Raw genomic sequence first — 13,997 nt, forward strand, 5'->3', positions numbered from 1 at the left:
TTCCACCTGGACAAGAAACTGCAAATACCCTGAACAAGTTCTTTGCTTCAGTTTTTACAGTGGAAAGAGACGAATTAAGTACCAATACCACAGAAAATCTTTAAAGGACTAGAGAATGAGAAACTGAATTATCTTACTATTACAGAAGAAGATGTGAAAGAAAGACATGTAAAACTGGATCCATCGAAAGCAGCAGGTCCGGATGGTATCCCCCTTGTATTTTGATTCAGACCTTGGCAGATGAACTATGTAACACAATTGCCTTGATCTACAATAAATCGCTTGCAACAGGTTCAGTCCCAGAAGATTGGAGGATAGCCCATATTGTCCCTATCTTTAAGAAGGGATCACGTGCCAAACCGGGGAACTATAGACCAATAAGCCTCACATCTGTGATTGGCAAAGTCCTGGAAAGTATACTTAGAGACCAAATAACACAGCAACTAGACCAGCATAAGTTAATTCATGATTCTCAACATGGCTTTAGGAAGGGAAAGTCTTGTACAACAAATCTTCTTGAGCACCTAGAGATACTAACCAGATTTGTAGATGATGGCATTCGAGTGGATGTGATGTATTTAGATCTTGCCAAAGCCTTCGATACTGTCCCTCAGCAAAAGACTGATTGCTAAAATAAAAGCTCATGGAATTGATGGAAAGGTTTTAGGCTGGATCGAGGCTTGGCTTTCTGGAAGGAAACACTAAAAGTCATCACTCAGGGAGCAGAATCCGACTGGGAAAATGTCAAAAGCTCTGTTGTGCAAGGCTCTGTTTTGGGACCAGTCTGTTTCCTGATATGAACGATATGAATTGCTACATTGACAACGGATCAACCATCAGCATGTTCGCAGATGACACAAAACTTGTCCATCCAGTGGCCAATGAAGAAGATATTGATAGCATAAACCACTTAAATACTGGGGCAGAAATGTGGCAGATGAAGTACAATGCTGATAAGTGTGGTGTTATGCATCTAGGATTCCACAACCCACATCACACATATCATATGGGAAATGACAGTCTTCGAGAAACCGAGGAAGAAAAGGATTTTGGTGTATGGATACATAAGTCTCTTACGGTTTCAACCCAATGTGCCGCAGCTGCCAAGAATGGCAATAGAGTTTTGGGAATGATCAAGAGGAATTTCACTGACAGAAGTAGAGATGTAATCCTAAAACTCTACAAATCACTCGTCAGGCCACATTTGGACTATTGTATGCAAGCTTGGTGCCCATATTTATCTAAAGACATTCAAGTCCTTGAAAAGGTGCAGGCTAGAGCTACTAAACTCATACCCGAATTAAGAGTTCTACCTTATGAATCCAGATTGAAAAGACTAAACCTTACAACATTGGAACATAGGCGAAAGAGGGGTGATCTCATTGAAGCCTACCGTATAATGTCACAGATCGACAACATCAATCCTGACTTCATGTTCCAGAAAGCAACGTATCAGAGTACCAGAGGCCATTCTCAAAAGCTCAAAAAACTCATTCCAGACTGGACATAAGGAAACACTTTTTTAGCAAAAGAGTAATCGATAGCTGGAATAAACTTCCTGAAGAAGCTATCAAATCGTCCTCACTCCTCAGCTTCAAATAGAGACTATCCAAATTGGGTTATTAATGGGCTACAAAGCCCCCCCAAACCCTGCCACACTAATATCTACCTACGTGAAGATGGAAGTGTGGCACTTCAAGGTATGTACAAGGTATGTTCAAAGTAAACAATAATGCGAGCGCGAAGAGCGAGATGAAAATTTTTGATATTCTGACCTAAAATTTAGACTTATAAGCACTTTTGGCAATCGTGAACAGGATGGGCATCTAACTAAGCATTTGATGAGAGCAAACATGAGTTTGGCGCCCCGGTCAAACATCATATTGGCGCCCTAAAGGTCTTATATGATTTTGGAAACCCCTCCCTATAGGTTGAACATGAATTTCGCACCTCAGGACAAACATCAAATCGGCGCCCCTATGTCGAACATCAATAATTTTGCGCCCGTATGTCGAACATCAATTTGGCGCCACCAGCTAGGTCGAACATCGATTCGCCGCCCTAAGAAAAAAACATGATTCGGCGCCTCCCCCTATGTTGAACATCAATTTGGCGCCCCTTGGGTACGTCAGAAATAATTTTGGCGCCCCCGGTTTAAAATTAATTCGGCGCTCCTTTGTCGAACATCAATAGGCGCCCCCTAGGTCGAACATCGATTCGGCGTCCCCCTTCCCTTTTTTCCCTTAATTCTCTCTTTCTTTCCCCGTTTTTTTTTTCTCTTTCTCTTCTTCTTTCCCTCATTATTCTTCCATTGACGAGTGGATACTAGTCTGCTGGGCAAACCCTTCACTCGAAATAAGGGTCTGAATGTGCAGCCTACTCATGCCTTGTGTACTAAAGGCTCTCAAGTTTTATGTGCTAGTCTTTGCGTGGAGGCACACTTGTTGATCAAAGTTCCAATGAGGGTCTGTGCCTGCAGACTAAGTGGATGCCATGCTTGATTAAAAGGGCAAGTTAATACGTAACGTGGTCAAAACACTTCATGTTACCCTGGTTAATATTTATGCACCCAATAAAGATGACCCCGATTTTTTGTTACATGTGTTTGCAGAAATTGATAAATTAAATAGCCCTATATTGATTGTAGGTGAAGATTTTAATTCTGGAATTAGCCCATTAGATTATCAAGGAACAAGATCCCAGCATTCAAATAAGAAAAACAGTGAAATGCTTTCCCTTGTTATGGAAGAATATGGTTTGGTTGATGTTTGGAGACACTTTCATCCCAATTTACGGCAATATACAAGACACCAAAAAAGTCCTAGAGTTTTGTCCAGATTAGACTTTATTTTGATTTCTAGTAATTTTTTTTTTAGATAATTGTGTATCCTCCAAAATTCTCGCTGGAATACAATTGGATCATTCCCTTGTACAAATTGCATTTAACGATAATCAACCATAGAGGGGTATGGGGTTTTGGAAACTAAATTGCCATTATTTACATTATGATTCAGAATTCGTCAACTTAGTTAAAGATACTATCAAAGAATTTAAGGAAAACCATGTAATCCCAATACTATATAGGATGCACTTAAGTCTTACATTACAGGGGTATGTATTGAATATTCTTCGAGAAAAAAGAAAGAAAGAAATAGTGAAAAAAAAAAATTGTAATTAGATATCGATAAAATTAGAACAGAAATGTCTAATTTATCCGCTGTAGATGACAATATACTCACACAGTTAGAAGAGCATGAGGAAAAATTGAATAGAATTTATGATTATGAAACAAAGGGACGAATTATAAGATCCAGAGTTCGGTGGCTAGAAGAAGGAGAGAAAAGTTCTAAATATTTTTGCAATTTAGAGAATATAGGTTGGCATAAGAAAAAATTTAGTAGACTCCAAGATAATGAAGGCAAGTTAATTACAGAACCTCTTGGAATTTTAAGAGAAATTCAATTTTTTTTATAGTAATTTATATTCTGTTCAAGAGGATGTTCAAGGTGTAATTGATGAAGACGATATAAATGAATCTCTTTTTGATAAACTTGATATTCCAAAATTATGCAATGAACAAAAACAAGCATTGGAGTCCCCTCTTACCAAACAGGAAATATGTGATGTAATTAAGTCCATGAATATGAATAAAACTCCTGGTTTTGATGGTCTTCCTGTAAAATTTTACATTGTGTTTTGGCCAGACATTTGTGATTTATTGATGAGCTCCTATATTTTTTCTTTGCAAAGTGGAATGTTGTCATCCTCTCAGAGTAATGGAGTAATTACTCTATTACCTAAGAAGGATAAAGATCCTTTGCTTGCTTAAAACTATCTCCCAATTACAGTGTTAACTACAGATTATAAAATCTTGGCCAAATGATTAGCTAATCGCCTTAATCGCAGTATATGCGATCTTATTCACACTGACCAATCGGGGTTTATGAAAGGTAGGAACATCGGTTCCAATATTCGTTTAATTTTGGATATTATACAATATACTGAATCATATGATATTCCAGGCTCTATTTTGTTAATTGATATCGAAAAGGCATTTGACAGTGTTTCTCATGATTTTTTGTATCAAACCTTAAAGCAATTTAATTTTGGCCAGTGGTTTACTGATTCAATTAAAACTCTATATTCTGCTAGGCAAACTTATGTCATGAGTAATGGTTTCCTAACTAGCGTATATTTAGGTATACATTTTTCTGTCAATGTTGATTCAATTTTTGATATAAATTACAAAGATAAATTGAAAAGAATTGAACAAACCATAAATTGCTGGAGAATGAGAAATCTGTCTTTAATTGGTAAAATATGTGTGATTAAAACCCTGGTGCTGCCTCAGTTGATATACCTTCTTTCAGCACTCTGTATCAAAATACCTCTTTCATTCTTTAAGAAGGCAAACTTATGTCATGAATAATGGTTTCCTAACTGAACATATATCGATGAAAAGAGGTATTTTTCAAGGCTGCCCCATTTCGCCCTATCTTTTTTTTTTTGCTTGTTATAGAGATCATGGCCCTATCTGTACGTCAAAATGATTATATCGAGGGTATTCCGATAAAGAACGAAGAGATCAAAATATCTTTATTCGCTGATGACTCTGTGTGTTTTTTGGATGGCTCTGATAATTCTTTTGATCATCTTTTTGAAACTTTATTTAAAAAGTAGAAATATATTGAAAATTGTAAAAATGGAAAATCATATATCACAATAAAGGAGAAAATAAGGAGAACACGATGGTGTACATCATTTATCATGGAGACTGATGAAACTCAATTAATTGATAGTTTAAAGTTCTCTCTCTGAATGCTTCAAACACGCAGAATTACGTCCGCGAAATTGGGGATTTTTTTATGACGTCACTGTCTGTACGAGAGGCGTGATTGGCTCTCCCACGTGAAGCTCCACTTGCATGCAAAACCTGCAGTGTTGCAAGGGTACATTTTCTCCACATTGTCACTGAATACTTCGATCCCGAAATGAAAGAAAACCCAGAATTTTATCTAGATTTTGATTTTCAAATTGATGATTTTGAGATGAAGAGAATGATGATGAAGTGAACAACACAGTGACGTAGTTGGAGGTAAATTGGGGGATTTACGCCGATGATGATGATGAAAATTCAACTTGCCTGACGATCACAAGTCATGTACATGCCGATTATTCGCTACCAATTCATGCTGCTGGAAGTGCTAGCTACACCGCGCGGGCCAAATTGAATTCATGCTGAACTTGAATAACCACATCCAGACAGAGTCTATCATAAGAAGGAAAATAATGATATAACTGTACTTACAAACAAGTGAATAATCCGAACCTGAAGGCTAATCAACTCAACGAATAGTAGCAGACGATATGGCATATGCACTGACGATAAACTTCATGTGGCTGGGATAGATTGTCACTCGTTCTGTTATATGTAACTTTTATCTCATTAATTTGACAAAATTACGAAACTCGGGGGATTATTTATCTATATAAAAATATAGTAACATCTCTTATCATTTTTTGAATTACGATAAAACCTGTTTTGAAGGAAAACGTTGAGGTAAATTAAAATTAGATGTAAAAGATCATCCCCATCATTATGTGATCGTAAACAAACCATCACAACACATGCCGTATTGTGTGCTCGCCTTGGCTGAGAGAGAGAGAATAGATCTATGCACGTGTTGCACAGCTCTCAATCAGCAAGGCGAGCAAGGAGGGAATACGTGCATGTTTGAGATGGTTTGTTTGCAATGAGGGGGATGATCTTTTACATGTAATTTTAGTTTACCTCAACATTTTCCTTCAAAACAGGTTTTATCGTAATGCAAAAAATAATAAGAGATGTTACTATATTTTTATATATATAAATAATTCCCCGAGTTTCGTAATTTTGTCAAATTAATGAGTTACAAATTACATCTAACAGAACGAGTGACAATCTATCCCAGCCACATGAAGTTTATCGTCGGTGCATATCGTCTGCTGCTATTCGTTGAGTTGATTTGCCTTCAGGTTCGGATTATTCACTTGTTTGTAAGTACAGTTCTGTTAGCTCCATGGTTATATCATTATTTTCCTTCTTATGATAGACTCTGTCTGGATGTGGTTATTCATTTTCATGGATTTAATTTGGCCCGCGCGGTGTAGCTAGCACTTGTAGCAGCAGCTGCATGAGTTGGTAGCGAATCGGCATGTACATGACTTGTGATCGTCAGGCAAGTTGAATTTTCATCATCATCATCATCATCGGCATAGTTCCCCCAATTTACATCCAACTACGTCACTGTGTTGTTCACTTCATCATCATTCTCTTCATCTTTGAAATCATCAATTTGAAAATCCAAATCTAGATATAAAATTCTGGGTTTTCTTTCATTTCGTGATAGAAGTATTCAGTGACAGTGTGGAGAAAACGTACCCACGCAACAGGTTTTGCATGCAAGTGAAGCTTCACGTGGGAGAGCCAATCACGCCTCTCGTACAGACAGTGACGTCATCAAATTCCAGTGAATTCAGAGACCGATGCGAGGCATATTTCGGAGGGGCATTTTAGCGTTTTTTAATCGGCGATTTTCACCTTTTTGTATTATTTTCGGTATTTTTGAATGACCCACTGATGATCCCCACATCATTACCTTTCCATTGATATATAATAAGACCACCTTCATAATCAATATAGGTCAATATTCCGGGTGTAAAATCAATTTCAGTAAAACCGAAGTAATTTGGATTGGTTCTAAAATAGGTTGCCAATATTTTCCTTATACTGATCGTGGAATTTTTCTGTCAATGTTGATTCAATTTTTGATATAAATTACAAAGATAAATTGAAAAGAACTGAACAAACCATAAATTGCTGGAGAATGAGAAATCTGTCTTTAATTGGTAAAATATGTGTGATTAAAACCCTTGTGCTGCCACAGTTGATATACCTTCTTTCAGCACTCTGTATCAAAATACCTCTTTCATTCTGCAAGAAGTTGAATACAGTTTTTTCAAGTTTATTTGGAAAGGAGGTAAGGATAGAGTACGAAGAAAGGTTATGTGCAATGATTACAATCAGGCTGGTCTGAGAATGACTGATCTTCAGGCGCGGATCCAGGAGGGGGCCGAGCCGGCCCCCCTATTTTTTGACAACCTGCAGAAAAAAATGTACTCTTTACCTTGATAGAAACTACGAAAAACAGAAAGAAAAGTAAGAAAAAGGTATTTTACCCATGATGTGTAATTTACAGCCTCGTAACGACCGGCCCGACCCCGAAAGGAAAAAAAAAAAAAAAAAAAGGTGAGGGGAAGAATTGAAAAATAGATTTTTTATATAATTTTTTTTTCGCTCGCGCTTCGCCTGTGTAATGAATCTCATTCAAGAGGGTTAAATGACACTAATATATAACCAAAAATGTACGATATATCCAGTTCTGATATCAATTTACACATAATTTTCTAGCACATCAAGCTTTCATTATTTTGTTTGATTTACACAAATTGTTAATGCGTATCAAAATGTTCGGCTCGCGCTGCGCGCTCGCGCTGTTTAATTTGTGAGATACCTATTTGGAAATTCTTACCAAAATTTGTCAAAATGCTCCTTTATCATGTCAGTATATCAAAAAATTAAGCTCATGCTTCGCGCTCGCATTTAATTGTTTGAGACACACAGCTTATTTATTTAAATAAAAACACGCTTATATATATAGAATGTTCATTTTTTTCAGGTCGGAATATCAGAAATTTTGAGCTCGCACTTCGCACTCTCATTATGTATTCGGTGATAGTTGTATCATCTTCATTAATCACTAAAAACAGTCCTAATTGAGTCACTTTTCACGTTACTATATGCCAAAATTTCGGGTCGCGCTTCGCGCTCGCATTGTTTAGTTGGATACTTAACTTTGTTCATGATTATAAAAACTGCTCTGAATCTTCAGTTCTAAGGACATAAGATATTAAAGATATTTAGCTCGCGCTTCGCGCTTGCATTATATATTAAGACCACATGAGATACCTTATATTGTTTATAGCAATAAAAAGTAACATATACTTAAAACTTCAGTCTTTAGTAAGGACTACCCCGTGAAAAACCAACAAAAAAGCAAGATTGTAGCGGCCATTTGAGAAAAATGTTGATTAAAATCGCCCCCCCCCCTATTGGCGAAAGCTGGATCCGCCCCTGATCTTTTCTCCTTTGCAGTAGCCCAGAAGATGATGTGGGTAAAGAATCTTCTTGATGAAAATTTTGAAGCTCATTGGAAATGTATTGAGATAACAATTTTAGAAAAAATTAATCAAGATCCTTTATGGAAATCTTATGCTCCAGAAAGTGTATTGAAATCACTGGGTAATGACTGATTCCTTACGTTCTTGGTACTTTTACAGAGAAGAGGCTACAAAAGAATTTTACGATCATAAATTCTCTGAATTAAGTGCTTGTCAACTGCTTTGGTATAACAGGTTAATTCATTCAAAAAGCAAACCTTGTCTCTTCTATACATCCTGGTATGATAAAAATATAATTACTATTTCAGACTTATTTAATCCTCCCTTCCCAGGTCATAAAATCTTTGAAGAGTTAGTATTAGATTTTGGAATTTCTCCTGCAGATAGACAAAAGTTTAATTTTTGGTCAAGTGTATACCCGATGAGTTGATGGAGAATTTTGATGTTGACATTGTGGGAGTTCATGAAACTGTAGTTCATAAATAGTTGAGTTTCAAAAAAGTTCCTAAAAATGTGTATAATTTATTACTTAGATCTCATATTCCTGAGAAGAGGTATGCATACTGGAGTGATAATTTACCTGTACCATTAACCGTTAATTGGGAAAAGGTTCACAATACAAATTATTTGTGTACTATTGATACCAAACTGCGGTCCTTTTACTTTAAAATTTTTCATAAAGCTATCGCCCTAAATGATTTTCTCTAAGAGAATAAAAGAAAAGACTCGCCTTATTGTACTTTATGTGGTAAAAAGAGGAAACAATGGTACATTTATTTTGCGACTGCGAAAAAGTTGCTCCAATCTGGCAGGACCTCATTACCTTGATAATCCAGAAAGTTAAAAATGTTACCTTCAATGTAACCAATTTTGAAAAAAATATTTGGGATTTGTACTGACAGGTTTGTTACATATTATTTTTGTTATTGAAATATCATATTTATATCTGCAAATTCAATAATAGTCTCCCTAATATTGTTAAATTTAAATCTAAATGTAAATCCTTTGTTAAGAAATAGAAAGAAATAGAATATTTTTCATCAAAGAAGAATCACAAACTGTCTACTCATTTTAAGAAATGGCGTTTTGAGATTTGAACCCCCTTGTAATTTTATAGGACCATCTTTCGATCATAGTAGAATGTAACATGTACTTGTATGTTTATCCCCTACCCTTGATTATAACTTTTACTGTATGTCTTGATGTCCTTCATGCCTGAACAATATTCTATTTTGTAATGCTTCTTTTATTCTGCCACAACCATCCCCCATTTTTGTATAATTATGTACATTTATTATGATTGTTTCCAATTATGGATCACTTGTAAATATTTTGATTGATTTGAGATTGATTTTATACCAATAAATACATAAATAAAAAAAAACGTGGTCAAAACACTTAAATAGTGAAAAGGGTATATATTTCGCTAGGAAAACTACGTGTTTACGTTCCAATTTGCAAGGGTATATAAAAACACTAAAATGCTTTATTAAGGATGTACTTTTTGTCCCAATACTACGTGTTTAGGTTCCGATTTGAGCGAGGTGTGTGCATGGAGTACTAAACCCAATGAAAGTAAAGGTAAAGCCGACGTCCGTGATCACGTCCGTGACATAACAATCAAGATATTGTTGTACTTGTTGATAGGGTCAATTCAGGTATTACTTGTCAAGGGTACCGTTTTGTTTCCAATACTTGTTAAGGGGAGCATTATTAGGACATGGAAAATACTTGTTTAAGGTGCTTTTCGAAATCCCATGGTCATGGTATCCACTCGTCAATGAAATTAAGTAGCCCCGGTCCGATATTGTTCAAACTTTCACGTATCAACTTGACTGATTTTTCCTGTAAAACAATTTTTTTATTGGATTGGATTCCCCTTTAAAATGCCAATTGTATACAAAACTATGTTTTCTTTGAATTTAGAGTTTTGACTAAAAATGCACATATCTGATTGCATGCTCTACTCATTTCTTGTTAAATTCCTAATGTACACACGAATGCCTATTGTGCGTGTGATTCCTTTACCATGAGTATAGTAGTGACAATTCTTGGTTTTTGCATCACGTTTCTGTCCATAACAGTACAGGAGGCAAAAAGTGGTCCTGATACCCCTAAAGCCTTTAAAGCTGAAAATGAACTCAAATCTAATTACCATCGATTCTTCAAATTATGTTTATTCATGGTAGAGCCACTTATTACAGTCATAACACGGTAGATACATATATTTTATTTGATTTTATAGATGTAAAGTATTATTGTGTGTAGAAATGTTCCGCCCCGTTTATTATTGTCTAGTGCTTGTGCTGAAGACGTATTATCAAACCGCATAAAAAAAAACGAATCGTCATGGGGTTATGAATTTGTAAAGTGCCTATAAATTTTTGTGCTCCGAAACTTTATTGTATCAACGGTTTACTTTGGCAAATATGTATTTTCTTTCTTCTCTTTTATTCTATTCCCATATTAATACAATCTATGCTCATGGTATATAGATGAATGCATAAACATAATTATGTTGCAATATACAGAGCGAGTCAGAAAAAAATGTCCCATCAGTTAAGTTGTCTTTTCTGAAATACGAATTTACGAACAATTAAATATTAATTTATTGATATGTCCTGATCAGTCAGTCGGCAAGCCCATGTGTTAATGAGCAAATGGGCCAGATTTATCCAAGTCCTCTCGTGGCTGAATTCATGTCCCTGCAAAATCTCGTGAATTGTGAGACTTTCTTTCTCAAAGAATTTAACCACTTTCTCCTGGAGTAAAATTGATTATTTTTGTACCATTAGGAAGAGTAAATGTTACTCTTTCATATTGGTTATTTCTTTTGAATAAAATATTTTGATAAATAAGTGATTTTTTTACGAGAAAAGATGCATCAAACAGAAATTTCTTCCTCTGTTTTCACTTGCAAATTGTGCAACATTTTGTGTTTTCGGTACCAACATTATTTATATCATCAGAAAGCTCAAACTCTATACTTTCTTACAATGTCACTCTTGATATGTGGCATCTTTTAGATGGGTCAGCAGCCAGCTTTTTCCATCAAGATGCAAGACGAGATTTCTAAAATTTCTGAGTAACATAAAATCCAGAGTTCTGATTGGCTGAATAATGTTTTCACAACAACAGGCGCGGGTTATTTGAAGAGTTACATGGTGAGTGTGACCTTGCAGAGGCCCAGTGTGGGGAACATTGGAATTTGCCTGGGTGTGTGGTCTCTGTGACCAATCAGAGCGCAGTATCCTTGTTTTTGAGCTGCTAAATGTACTTGGCCTATGAAAAGCTGGCTGCTGACCCATCTAAGATACATCTTCTTATACAAATTATATCATATTAAAGCGTAGATCTTCAGCTTTATTATGATCTGAAAATCATTTGTACTCAAACAGAAATCAAGTGTGAAAACAACAACATTTGTTGTATGAAAAAAATCATTTTGTTTCATGTTTTATATCAAAAGTTTTCCTTATACTACAACATTTTTAAAGAATTCCAAACACATGACCTGAAAGAATGATTCATCTTCTTTACAAAGATATACCAAAAACATGAAAATAATTTGGTTAATATTTAGAGCAGCAATGGCAGAATAAAAAGAGGTGTTTTGGTTCGCACCAAGCTCATTAACTATGCAAAAACCCTATAGTCATGAATATCACTTGGATAAAAGAAGCTACTTTTTCAGGGCTTGCCGACTGACTGTGATAGAGCCATTCTCTCCGCTTATTTTGGAACCATTTTTATTTGGATCTATGCATTCATAATTGACTATGAGACATTCTCCTGAAGGTTGTAAAATTTCAGTTCCGCCAAGTTGATGGGTGAAAAAGCAGAGTGTAGATAAAGTTATAACTTCTGTGCATCAAAAAAGCTACCCATCTTTCAACACACAGACGCACACGCACCTCCACACCCTCACACACCACCACGACACCACCACACAGGGGCGTCGATCCATTATTCAGTTTGGGCAAAATCATGAGTCATAAATCAAATTATAAAGGCGCTCGATCTCACAAAACAAACTCACACACACGCAACACACACACCCACACGCACACACACACACACACATATATATATATTCCAATTTTTTTGTATTCTCGTCTTCGCATTACTTTTATTACACAAACACCCCCACAGACCGTCAAACCATTCATCTCCTCACACCCCAACAAATCCCCTTTCTTATGATGCGTATAGGGGCATAATATGGCGATTTAACATGACTCGTATGTATGTATTATAGTATATAACACAAGTATTTCCATATATTTTTGTTTATTTCATTCCGAATATTGTGTATACAAAATGATATATTTATAGGTCTACATAGTTTTTATCTGCACCTATATAACGAACCTTTACACTAAAGTCCCCCACATTTTATGACACCCCCCCTCCCAGCCATTCCTCCACAGCATCTTCACACCCCATTGCCCACCTTTAGAAACTGTTCGGGTGGTTGAGCTAAAAAAAAAACGTTTCCTTCAATTATTATTAATTTTTATTTATATTACACAACTATTGTTTTCATGTGTTCTGTTGTTTGTTTTTTGTTTCCGTTGCACGCTTGTTTAGATTGTGTTTATGTTGCATCACATCCTATTATTTTCGTTTATATTATTTTGTGTTCCTCAAAGCCCTGAGGAAGACCGGTCACACGGTCGAAAGCTTGGCCTAATAATGGAGTTGGACAATATTGTTACGTCTTGCAGCCTCTCTCTTTTGTCAAAGTCACACTTATAGATAAAAAAAAAATTATATATATATATATATATATATATATATATATATAATATATATAAACATTGCACATTCTGAGCAATGTTTGTGATCCTAAAAAGGATGCGTATGTAACTATGTTATCTAATAAGCCTAATGAGAGCGCGAAATTTGTTGATATTAAGGCCTGAAAACTTGACATTTTAAGCACTTTTTATTATAAATAGAATGCATGGATTGATATATTTTTAACGATTGATGCGAGCGCAAATTTCGAGCCGATTTTTTTTAATCAACTTTCATGGAAAGGTTTTTTTTTAAAGTAGTTTTTAAGAATTAATTCAGAGATATACATAACTCACACGGATCAGCCTACGGGAAAAGGGGGGTTTGCCATTTTCTTGTTATTCATTATCAGAAAAGAATTCTATGCCTGTGATGAGATTCCTGCGTAAATGTAGGGCTGACCTTAACAAAAGTTGCAATGATAGATGGAATAATTTGGCGTGCGGAGAGCCCGGAGAAATCATGATTTTGTACTGTACTTTAGATGTGAAAGCTAGATTTTATATTGTGTTTGGTTAATTTGTTGATTTCTGTGTAAAATTACAATTCTATTTTATTTTGCACTGGCGGAATTATGAGGGGGGGGGGGGGGCCAAAACGATATGCTTGCCACCCCAATATTTTCACTGGTGGGGCGATCGCCCCCTTGCCCCCCCCCGGATCGACGCCGGGCTTAACATGTTATTTCCAAATCATTTTGAAGATAGAATAACAATACGCCAATTTTCCATAATTGGTCAACAAAAGACATAACCATCAAGATTAAAAGGGAAATTTAATCACTGCTTTAAGAAGTGTGTGTGTGTGTATGTATAGGGGTGAGTGAGTGTATATACGAGAGAGAGAAGATGTGTTATGAGGGGAATTGGGTTGGTGTATGTGTGCGTGGGTGGGTGTGGGGCTGTATGTGCGTGCAATGATTTCACTCTTTTTAAAAATTAATTCTTCACCCAAAAACTTGGCACAGGTGAGATTTT

The sequence above is a fragment of the Lytechinus variegatus genome, chromosome 5 (assembly GCF_018143015.1).
Source record: "Lytechinus variegatus isolate NC3 chromosome 5, Lvar_3.0, whole genome shotgun sequence".
NCBI lineage: Eukaryota > Metazoa > Echinodermata > Echinoidea > Temnopleuroida > Toxopneustidae > Lytechinus > Lytechinus variegatus.